This window comes from Lycium barbarum, chromosome 9, assembly GCF_019175385.1.
Source record: "Lycium barbarum isolate Lr01 chromosome 9, ASM1917538v2, whole genome shotgun sequence".
NCBI lineage: Eukaryota > Viridiplantae > Streptophyta > Magnoliopsida > Solanales > Solanaceae > Lycium > Lycium barbarum.
Window position 1 is genome coordinate 124,011,150 of NC_083345.1, and position 10,932 is coordinate 124,022,081.

Consider the following 10,932-nt stretch of genomic DNA (forward strand, 5'->3'; position numbering starts at 1 on the left):
GAGTTTTAATTTTATTTGAGATTTAATTTGGGGTGGTTTATGTTACACCTCGTAGTCGTGTACCTGAAATCTATTAGGCGTTAGTCATTTTAGTCTAGACGTGGAGCATTTATCTCATGGTTACGAGGGTTTGAGTTCATATAATAAGCTATGGAAGACTCTGGGACCAAGCAAATCAAGAAAAATAAGTTTGTCAAAAATTTGAAATTTGGATTTTGAGTCAACCTTGGAGGGGTATATCTCCATGTATATTAGGAGGTTTAAGGTTTTTCAAAATCCTAAAATGAAGTTCGTCAAGTCTAGTTTCTATTGCAACAAACCGCTCGTCGATAGGACATCAGAGTAGAGTATTATGGACGTTACAAACTGAGCTGTCAAAGCAGAAATAGGGCTGCTACAGTACCGCTACAGTACTGCTACAGTGCTGCCGCCTCAGCCACTATAAAAGGGGTTAAAACCCCATTTTTCTTCATCAAAACTCTCTAAAATGTTCCAGAAATTTCAGCCAACAAAAGGGGCTCTTATACCACTTAGAAGTAAGGATTTTGAGTGAAATTCAAGCTACGGAATATCAATCGAAGTCCGGACAACGTGCAGTCGCAATTATAATTTCGTTTTGTGTTGGAGTGAGCTTGGAAACAAGTGTATATTGAAGATATTACTAATTTAGTAAATATAAGGTATGAATCATTGAATCTCTTTCCTTATTAACATTGATTAATGAGTAGTTACAAGAATAAAAGTCATAGTTTGTTGTGTTGTTGTTGTTAGCTCATGGATTGAGGTCTGAAGAGAATTTTGGATGAAAATACTATATTTATCTTGTAGAATGTTGAGGATGTTGTTGTTGATGTTGTTGGTATTGTTTGGGAGTTGTTTTGGTATTTGGAGGAAGTCGATGATATAGGAGAAATGCTGCCCAAATTTTCGTGACCCAAATTAGTCTTCCATAATTAGTACTTATAAGTTGATGGAAATGCGATGAAAGTATGATTAATGATATGTTTCTCGATATATAGGCTCGGGTGAAGGGCAAGCTTCGATATAAGGAATTCTTTAAGTGGTGGCTTGACGGATAAGGTATGTAAGGTGTTCGTTTCCCTTTTTCTTTGGCAAGAATCCAACTAGAACATAAACATGAGCGTTCCATAATAAATCCACTCCATTCCCATGCTTCGTATATCAAATCTTAATGTCTTGTTATTTGATTGATTCTTGAAATATTATTTTACTCATCATCGATTACTCCTTTGGACTCGATACGAATTCCATAAGCTATTCGGAGGCTTCCGACCTCATGTCACTCCGAAAGGCCAAGATCAGATTATTGACTTCTCCTTAAAAAATCAGCCTCAGAACATTGCGCTTTCCTTCCGCACCGCGGAAGGAAAGCGGAGTCCTGCGCACAAGGCCTCGGGACATTGCGCTTTCCGTCCGCATCGCGGATGGAAAGCGGAAGGTCTCAGAACATTGTGCTTTGAATCCTGCACAGTTTTTCCCGGACCAGACCAATAATGGTATATATATATATATAAATGTATTGTACTATTTTACTACACCGTGCCCCGCTATAGTCGGCCGGGCATGGCGCGTAGATGCGCACACCACTGCAGTGGGCATGTTCTGATATTGCCCCGGACGCGGGAGGCCCGGACGCGGGATAATGATGATAACACCAAGCCTTAAAGGTCGGGCATGATTTTACATATATAACACCGAGTCTTACGGCCGGGCATGGATACTATCTGTTACATACATACATATATATATATATATCATGCATTGCATTTTGTGCTACTTCGAGATGCTTATATATATATAAGCATACAAATGATTTTATCATGCATTGCATTTTGTGCTACTTCGAGATGTTCGGTTTTCTTTTGCCTATATTAATGTCACATTTTATCTTAATTATGTTGTTGCCCTCCTGCCTTACATACTCAGTACTTTTATTCGTACTGACGTCCCATTGGCCGGGACGCTGCATTTCGTGTTGCAGGCTCTGACAGAATCATCGAGGAGCAGCCGTAGTAAGATTTTCTAGCTTCAGCGGTGTTAGCAAGTACCACTACTCCAGGTTTGCTATCTTTTGGGTACTTTTCTGTTAATATATTATATGTTCATATGTATACTCTTAGAGGCTCATGGACATTGTGGGATATGTAAATATTAAGTATGGCCTTGTCGGCCTTGTCTTGGCTTCTTGATATTTTTTTCTGATAGCCTTGTCGACTTTATGATATACTTTATGTTGTAGCGACCTTGCCGGTCCGCATATGTACACATGTGTTGAATTTTCGAATATTTCTATATTGGCCCTTTTCCGTGAGTAGATGTTCTTTGAGTTATGGTATGTGATGTCCAAGTAACGGCTAAGTCAGGTGACTTTGGCCTACGGGTCGGAGCCTGTCATACTCCTCATCGGGGGTGTGACAACAGTACTGTAGCGTTACTGTAACAACCCTGTTTCTGCTTTGACAGCTCATTTTGTAACGTCCATCATTCTCTACTCCGATGTCCTATCGACGAGCGGTTTGTTGCATTAGAAACGAGACTCAACGAACTTCATTTTAGGATTTTGAAACACCTTAAAACTCCTAATATACATGGAGATATACCCCTCCAAAGTTGACTCAAAATCCAAATTTCAAATTTTCGACAAACTTATTTTTCTTGATTTGCTTGGTCCCAGAGTCTTCCATAGCTTATTATATGAACTCAAGCCCTCGTAACCACGAGATAAATGCTCCACGTCTAGACTTAAATGACTAACGCCTAATAGATTTCACGTACACGACTACGAGGTGTAACATTTGGTGACGTGGGCCTCTAATTGGAGGGCACGTGTAAAATTTGATATTTTAAAACCATTTGAGTTGTTAACGGTAAGTGGCATGGATGAGTCATTTCGGTTACTGAGATGGCATAAATGAGCCCAACTATTAACGAGTGACATAAATGAGCCATTTTTGTTAGTTCGATGACATATTTGAGCTTTTTTCCTAGGTTATAAACTACACTGATAGCCAGAGGTGGAGTCATGTGTGAAATGGAATAAACAAATGAGAGGTATTATGAGTGAAATGGAATAAGTTTAAATGAAGTATCGTGAGTGAAAACTTAAAATCATGACAATTCAATAGAGTATAATTTGTAAAGTATCTAGCAAGATAGCTAGGTTAAATGTAGCATGTTGTCCTACCTATTTGTGTCATGACTTTCATGCCGCGTCGCTTTACCATCTATGCCGCTTAACTTGAGGATATTTTAGTTCGAAGCTTTTCCACTAAACTTAAAAAGGTCATATTCGCACATAAATATAAAACACAAGGATAAAATTTAAATACAAATGCAAAAGTATACCATTCGTGCAAATCACCTAGGACCCTAGAGATAGGTTCATGGAAAGATGTATTTTACTCATTAGATGGACACTTAATTAAGTAACTAACATGTTGCTATTTGCGACACTTAATTAAGTAACTAACATGTTGCTATTTGCGACACTTAATTAAGTAACTAACATGTTGCTATTTGCTTGAAAATTCGAAAGACTTTAGTATTTAATGTTAATAACGACAGATTCACATGGTACATTAGTATAAACAAAGTTAAAAGTTGGCATAATAATTAATACATAAACATGTCCTCAAACTTGGTCTCAGCTAACAAGTATGCCCTCCAACTTTGCGTGTGCACAAGTAGGCACCTCAACTTGTCTTCATTTTGTCTGTTGAACACTCCAAATTACAAAATGATCATCTAGACACCTTCAAAATTTATGTGGCACAACAGCATTTGTGTTTACGTGTTAAACTTTATACATGTTGAGGTGCCTACTTGTGCACACCCAAAATTTGAGGGCATACTTTCCAGCTGAGGCTAGGTTTGAGAGCCTGTTTATGTATTATGCCAAATAAAAATAAACACATTTTTCGAGAATTGCTTTCCGGACATCATATTAAGCATCAACCTTCTTTGTAGTGAAACAGAAAAGTGAAGTCCTTTAAAAGTATCAATAGGCCATTCCAAGAACTATCAAGCATTTTTTTAAAAGGCAGTGTCAGGACTCGCCCCGGGGCTCACCTCGGGGCAGGGCAGTGGCAAAACTCCCTGGGGCTAACGTGCGGGGCTTAGTTCCTATGAGGCTAATGCCCTAAGCGCCCAACCGTACTCCCTAAACACGCCTAACGCCCAACGCCCAGGGCTCGCCTAACAGTTCTTACACAAATTATATTTTAAATTCCTTAATTAAAATCATTCACCCTCATAATTGTTTAACAAAATAATGATACTTAATAGTTTTTCATCTATAGAGATAGAAGATTGGGTGTAACTCATATAACAAGTCGTAGTATTTGATATTTACTATTTGAGAACGTCGTGAGGGTGAATATCACTTATTTAAAAAAAAAAAACACATAGCGGAATTGTACATTTTCACTTGTCATTGGTCATAAGTCCTATGTATCAGAATTATCATATAATTTTATTTTTTGTTCATGAAGAAGTTATGTTTTAATTGTAATATTGATAAATTTTATTGATTATTTGCTTATAGGGAGATAAAATGAATAGTATGATAGTAATATTGTTTTAAGATACTGTGTTTTTTTCCGTGTTTGAAAGTTAAAATGTTAGAATTGTTTTGCATTTCATAATAGCTTTTATTTCATTGTATTGTTTATACTTGTAAAATTATGTTATATATAATTACAAGTTATAAGCGGTGTATAATGGGCTTTGATCATTTTTTTGTGAGGATCAAGCGCGCGCGCGCTCACACACACACACACACACACACACACACACACACACACACACACACACACACACACACACATATATATATATATTTCATTTATTTACAATTTTCTTTTATTTTTTAATGTAATTTTACCTATTTAAAAATAGTTATTGTAATTATATTATTTTAAGAAATACTAAAAATTAAATATCCATGGGGCTTACGCCCCGTGCCTCGAGGCTTACGCCTCGTCGAGGCGTATGTAAAACGCCCCGCCTTACGCCCCCGCCTTTTAAAACACTGCTATCAAGGGGTGTGGTAGATGATTGTGTTCTTTCCACTCTTATTAGAGGTCTCAGTTTGACCTCTGGTAATGAAGAATTTCATTGTATGGAATGTTTTACCTCTCTTAACAAGTTTATCCACACAAATCTTGAGTAGTCGAGGGAACCCTGAAAACGGACAACTTTTTGGTAGAGTGCTTTAGAAGTAAAATTCACAAATAACTACTTTTCAACTCCTGTGATTGAACATGGAGTTTCACATGCAGAATTTGAAATTCCATGTCGGTGGCTATTTATCAAAGATAGAGCCGAAAAGTGACTAATGAGTGCTATTTTTTCGTGCTTTATGCCCTAAGTGACCTCTTAATGGGCAGAAATATGTTCATTAATCCCGATATACCTACTAAGAGAATCAATAAATTTTCAACCCCTCACGATCATCAAACCTGAAAAACCAAATTCCTCTCCTCCCTCTGCTCGACAATGCAACTTCTGTGCTCACGGGCAGTTAGAGAAAAAATCCACCCCAATCTTTCTCTTTAAACTCTCTTCAATCTCGTAAATGTCCTAATTTTAGTATATGACCCGTTGTTGATTTCACCACGATCGACTAGGTGAAAGGGTTCTGCAAAGTTTATTTTTTCATACAACCAGCGTGGTTATAGTACTTATATTGGGTCAGTCATGCAAGTCAAACCAGTGAATTTAAGACACCAAAACTCTAGAGCAAACAAAATCAAAATAAGCCATTTGAAGGACGTATTTAATTCTTGAAACTTAAAAAAAAAAAATCTTAAATCCAACTCTTCCCAAGCTCTTTAAACATATTCAAGTTAACACATTGCGTTTGTAAGAAATCTATACCGCGGGCAATTCTCTCTTGTAAAAAACTTTACATGTCTTTAATTTTATTTTTTTCAACGTCTTGGTCACTGCTAATCGAGAAAAAAATCAACTTAACTAAACTCTTTCTCCAAAACTCTCTTTTCAACTTAACTAAAAATACCATGTCAACGCCAATGTTGTTAAAATTGCAAACTTACAACGACTATATATGTTTCCATCCCAATTTGGTGTCGAATATATGAACTCTCACCGTCTATATCATATACTGCCTCCGTTTCAATTTATGTGAACCCATTTGACTGGGCACGAAGTTTAAAAAAGTAGAGAAGTCTTTTAAACTTGTTGTGTACGGAATCTATAACCTATGTAAATTGAAGTTCAGAGAGTCTTCTTTCCAATGCAACTGACAGATCGCATTTCTGTGAAGTACGAAGGAAAGTACGGCCCGTACAAAAATGTACGTCCCGTACATTTTGGGCGTATTTTGCCAAAATTTCCAGAAAGTTGAAAAAAAAAATTACCTCCAAAAGTACGGATGAACATTCACCCGTACTTTGAAGTACGGGATGAACAGTAACCCATACTTTGCCCGAAATTTTCAGAAAATTGAAGTCGGTGGAATTTTCCCCTAAGCCTATAAATAGATGTTTCCACGATTTAGGACTCATTTTTCACCCAAAATGAATCCCTAATGTCTCTCTAAGTTCCCTCTAACCTCCATGAACACCCCAAATCATTTCAAGAGAAGATCAAAATCCAAAACCCTCAACTAGTTCATAAAAAGTGTTTGTTCTTGCTTCTACATGGAGTAGTGATGAACTTGGTCTTGGAACAAGGTGTATGAGTTGAAGTTCTTCAAGTATAAGGTATGTTTTTCATCTTATCTCTTATGTTAAAGTTGATGTGAAGGTTTAGCAAGTCTTTAAAAGTGGAAAGAGTTATGGGAAAAAGTTCAAATATGAGTTGTAAATTAACTTGAGCTATAATTATTAGCATGTTATGAGTATAATCTTGATATGAGGGGTAATAATGAGGTTGAGAAAGTGTTGTATATTAGAGTACAAGGGGTTGTATTGAATTTGTTGTTATGGATTGTTTATGAAAAGAAGTTTTGGGATGGAATTGAGTATAATTTGAATATAATCTTTTGATTATGGAATTGTTGATATTGTGGTTTTGGGAGTTGTTTTTGAGTTGGAGGAAATAGAAGATATAAGGGGAAATGCTGCCCAATTTTCGTTAAGCTCATTTATTAATTTAGTTTGACCCTATAAGCGTTTCAATGACTTACCCGAAGTGCGAATCATCTTGAATGTAGATTTACGAGCTCGGGAGGAAAGACGTTGAGTAATTAAGGAGACGACGAGGTATGTAAGGCCAACCCTTTCTTTCAAAAGACATGATTCCTATGTTATGATTCTATATATGTTATCCATGTTACCCTTGCTCCTAGAAATGCTGGAGGTCTTTACTTCTTAAGACTCTTATGATGACTCCATGTTTAGTGGTACCAAAGCCTAAGTTCTAGATGTTCTCATGACATGATTGAGCTTACCATATAATTCTTGATTACACTCATGATAGTTGGCCTCATCTTATGTTGTTGTTCTCTCAAAGTGAGACAACATAGTGATGATGATTTTCATTCTAGAAAGACCAAAGCTTAAAGTTCTCAATGTCTTCATGATATTATTGAGCTTGTCACATGATTAACAATTTTATTCATTATTGATGATCTCACCTTATGATAATTGTTCCTTCAAGAAGAGATATAGCGACGATGATTGTTCCATAACATAAATTGGAGGTTACCGACCTTACGTCACTCCGATAGAGTTGTAGCTTTTAATTGGGCTTATATATATATATATATATATATATATATATATATATATATATATATATATATATATATATATATTGTTGTTGTTTTAAAAATAAAAGTTAGCATGCATGGTTTCCACCTTAAGAGGAAGTCAGGTATACAGGTTATCTCTTTATCTCATGTTTCTTTATTTCTTGATTATGTTGTTATTCATGCCTTAAATACTCAGTACATTATTCGTACTGACGTCCTTTTGCTTGTGGACGTTGCGTTCATGCCCGTAGGTAGACCGGAAGATGGTTCAGATCCTTAGGTTGTCTTCTCAGCGGTTGTACAGGGGCACTCCACTTGTCTCAGAGTTGCAGTCCAGTTGGTATGGTTCCTTTGTGTACAGATGGGTATGGCGGGGTCCTGTCCCGTCCTTATTATGTTATGCATTTCAGTAGAGGCTCGTAGATAGATATGTACAGTTAGATTTTTTGTGACCTTCTCGGTCCCTCCTGTGTTGTATCATTATTTGGTAGCCTTGTCGGCTCGAGTACATGGGCCTAATTTGATGACGTAGATATATGTATAGCTCTTTCGGGCTTGTGTCCTCTGCAGACTATGAGATATATTAGCTAGCGCCATGGCCCACTGAGGTATAACTATGAGATGTATCTATGTTTTGTGGTGCTCGGTAGGTTAGCTCCGGGTGCCCGTCATGGCCCTCTGATTGGGTCGTGACACAACATTTGTTCAAACTTCCTTTCTCAGAACCCATTTGCAGCCATGCAAATCTTGAAAATCCTTTTTGTTATTTTTTCTATACTTGCCTGTTTTTCATGGCCTAGTATGCAGAGAGATTTGGAGACATACATAGTTCAAGTCGAATCTCCAGAAAGCCAAAATTCCACTCAATCATCAAGAATAGATTTCGAGAGCTAGTATAGTTCTTTCTTGCCAAAGACCATAGCAATCGCTGGCTCACATGAAGAGCCGCAGTTGATATATTCATATCACAATTTGATGACAGGCTTTGCAGCAAGATTATCAGTAGAACACGTGAAATAAATGGAGAAGAAACAAGGGTTTATATCTGCAAGGCCACAAAGGATGTTTCCTTTGCACATAACACATACTCTAAGTTTTCTTGGATTGAAACAGAACATGGGCTTATGGAGGGATTCCAACTATGGGAAGGTGTGATCATTGGAGTCTTGGACTCTGGGATTTTTCCTGAGCATCCTTCATTTAGCGACAAAGGGATGCCTCCTCCTCCTGCTAAATAGAAGGGCGGGTGTGAAGGGAACTTCATTACAAAGTGCAACAACAAGCTCATTGGTGCGAGGATCTTCATAAGACACAGTTACTCTCCGTTAGATGATGTTGGACATGGTACACACACTGCCAGCACAGCTGCTGGAAGTTTTGTGGAAGGTGCCAATGTGAATGGGAATGCTAATGACACTGCAGTTGGGATTGCCCCTCTTTCTCCCCTGGCTATTTATAAGGTCCGCGATTTGTTTGGTTGCTCTGAGAGTGATGTTCTAGCCGCCATAGACGTAGCTATTGATGATGGAGTAGATATCTTATCCTTTTCCCTCGGTGCAGGTAGTTGGCCATTCTATGTTGATCCAGTTGCACTCGGTGCGTATAGTGCAACACAGAGAGGTATTCTTGTAAGTTGCTCTGCCTAAAACGAGGGTCCATTAGATAGCACCTTATCAAATGAAGCTCCATGGATACTGACAGTAGGTGTAAGCACTATTGACAGGAAACTTAAGGCCACTATTGAACTCAGAAACGAAAGAAAAATCGAGAGTGAATCAGTATTTCATCCAGAGGGTCATGATTCAACATTTTTCCTTTTGTTTGATCCTATCCTGAATGCAGTCAAATTCGACAGCCTTTATTGTGGACCAGGTACACTAAATTACCCTGAAATTAAAGGCAAAATAGTTTTATGCGTAGCAGGTGGTGGTTATTCCGGGATTGAAAAAGGACAAGCTGTAAAAGAAGCCGGAGGTATTGGCATAATCATATACAATTGGCCAGATGATGATGTCACTAAGAATGCCGATGCTCACGTCCTTCCGGCTTTGGTTATTACTTATCAAGATGCAATGAATATTGTTGCCTACATGAACTCAACATCGAAGCCAGTTGCAAGAATTTCATTCCAAGGAACAATAACTGGAGATAAAGATGCTCCGGTGGTTGCTTCATTTTCTTCTCGCGGACCAAGCTTTGCTAGTCCTGGAATCTTGAAACCTGATATTATTGGTCCTGGTGTTAACGTTCTTGCTGCTTGGCCTACCTATGTTGACAACAGAAGAAAAACAAAATTCCCCTTCAATATTGCATCAGGCACATCTATGTCTTGTGCTCACCTCAGTGGAGTAGCAGCATTGCTGAAAAGCGCACACCCCAGTTGGTCCCTTGCAGCTATTAAATTAGCAATCATGACAACTACTAATACAGTAAACCTTGCTAACAATACCATCTTAGATGAAAGGCTTCTTCCAGCTAGCATTTTCGCCGTTGGTGCTGGACATGTCAATCCATCAAGAGCTAATGATCCAGGACTAGTTTACGATACGCAATTAGAGGACTATTTGCCTTACCTCTGTGGTTTGAATTATACAAATGGACAGGTAAGAGACCTTCTACGACGTAGCGTGGATTGCGAACAAGTGAAAAGTATTCCTGAAGCAGAACTAAATTACCCTTCATTCTCCATTAGACTTGGAAAAAGTGCTCAAACATATACAAGAACGGTGACCAATGTTGGGGATGCTAAATCATCTTACAGTTTGGAAATAGGTTCACCACCAGGAGTTGGAGTACTTGTTAAGCCCTCTACTCTAAATTTCTCGAAATTGAACCAAAAAAAGAAATATCGAGTGACCTTTTCAAGAACAGCCAATAGTTCAACCAGTGGTGAAGTTCAAGGATTCTTGAAATGGACTAATAATAGGCACTCTGTAAGAAGTCCAATTGCAATTGTGCTAGATACTGCATGATTGGATTTCTAGCTTTCTTTTTCCTTGTATGTGATCATTGTTACAATGTAAAACAAGCCTATATAATGGTTTCAATCCAAAACATTGAATAAATGCCAAAAGTATTCACATTCTATTTGGCAAGAGAAGTACATGATGTGTTTGCAGTTATTGCCAACTTGGCGAGACTAATTCTTTTGCAACTAATTTTTTTACCATAAATTGCTAGTTATTAGCTGAGCT

The 10,932-nt window shown here is 37.8% G+C and overlaps 1 pseudogene; it reads left to right on the plus strand.

Moving 5' to 3' along the window:
* Positions 1-8,476: 8,476 nt before the first annotated feature.
* LOC132612316 (subtilisin-like protease) lies at positions 8,477-10,710 on the plus strand (annotated as a pseudogene).
* Positions 10,711-10,932: the final 222 nt, after the last annotated feature.